Source organism: Oryzias melastigma, linkage group LG17 (genome assembly GCF_002922805.2).
Source record: "Oryzias melastigma strain HK-1 linkage group LG17, ASM292280v2, whole genome shotgun sequence".
In the NCBI taxonomy this organism is placed as follows: domain Eukaryota; kingdom Metazoa; phylum Chordata; class Actinopteri; order Beloniformes; family Adrianichthyidae; genus Oryzias; species Oryzias melastigma.
In genome coordinates, this window is record NC_050528.1 from 15,343,079 (window position 1) to 15,344,529 (window position 1,451).

The 1,451-nt window shown below is 42.4% G+C and overlaps 1 protein-coding gene across 1 annotated transcript in view; it reads left to right on the plus strand.

Annotated features, from left to right (window-relative positions):
• Positions 1-1,451, plus strand: part of LOC112144307 (tripartite motif-containing protein 16-like) — a gene marked incomplete in the record, with an annotated part of 1,074,856 nt that overhangs the window by 726,567 nt on the left and 346,838 nt on the right.

The following is a 1,451-nucleotide window of genomic DNA, read 5'->3' on the forward strand; positions in this document are numbered from 1 at the left end:
GTTGGTATTTTCGTTTAAGGATCATGGGAATATAGAGGTGTTGGTGGTCCAGAAGACAGCAGGGTGGAGGACATAAACACTAGTTTCTTCTTCTGAGGCACATCAAACATTTAAGCAGAAACATCTCTAGTTCTTTCTCAGAAATGGTGCTAGATCCTGGAATCAGAACCTATAGCTGTAGTGATACTGGACTGGCAGAAATACTTGATCTTCATCCACAGAACCTTACCTGCACTGATGGGGTTTCTCTGATCACCCCACCTGACCGCATCGGTTTTGTTTTTTCGGGGCAGATTTCAAACTTCTCGTCAAAGCCTTTTTGTTTTTGTGACATAGAAAGAAGGTTTGTGGGATGGGACGCTGACAGGAGCCTTTTTGGTGCTCGAGTTCAGCTGCAGCGAGGAGTTCTGTAAGACGTGGCAGCTGAATGTGGGAAGGGTGGAAAGGTGGGTGAGTTTGAAATGTGGTTTAAAGTTTTGGAAAGTGAAAGATGGACCGAACATCCTGCACATTTGGACATTTTGGAGCAGAATGCAATCAGGGAATCTTGTCAACTCCATCAACTCCTTCCTTGTGGCCTCCAGTCTTCTCTTTTTGTTTCCGCCTCTTCTGTTTGCACTCTTCGGTTCAGCGGTGAACTCTCGTTGCAAAGATTGACCACAGCACATTTTCTTGCTACTCTCCTGCTGTCTTTTTAGCAGATCAGACAGGCGTCAAGTAATAAGCACAGATGAACAGGAAGCCAACTTCCCTCACTCCAGGTCCGATGGAAAAATGGCGGGAATCCTGTATCGGGGAGGGACGTCGTCAGGCACTGTAGCAGCCACAGCAGACTTTTGGACTTTTTTTTTTCTTTCTGCCTTTAGAGCTTTCATAGAGGCGGCTTTCCCTCACCACTCGATGGAAATGTGCTCAGGTTGATCTTTTGCAGCCGTCATCTCAAGAACTGGATGCAGTCTGTTCCGGGAAACACAAACTTAACATGTGGGATCTTGCATGTCTTGCTCAAGTCTTCCTGCAGCTAAAAGCATTCTGGGTAATCCCACTAAAACAGAAGCCTGTGTAGACAAGGGAAAATAAAATTACTGGAAAAAAAAAAGAAAAACTGTCCTGATCAGAGCTGCTTTTTGATTTGTAGGCTAATGCTTCTGCTCATATTTTAAATTGTGTTTCCTTGAAGGACTGAGATGCACTTGGATGTTTTTGTTTTTCTTCATATTGACGGAAACAGAAAAAGAGAATGGCAGCATATCCACTCCTTTAAACACCAGTTTCTGGTGAATCCATGACAAATATCCTTTTGTTTTATTTTTGGGAGAAGAAGAAAAAAAACAAAGAGTTTAAAGTCTCCATACGAAAAGAAATCCATCCGATGTTTGAGAAACTTGAATTTTATTTAAACTTGAAAAATGACTTTGCCTTAACTTTTATACAAGATGCGCATAGTTTAT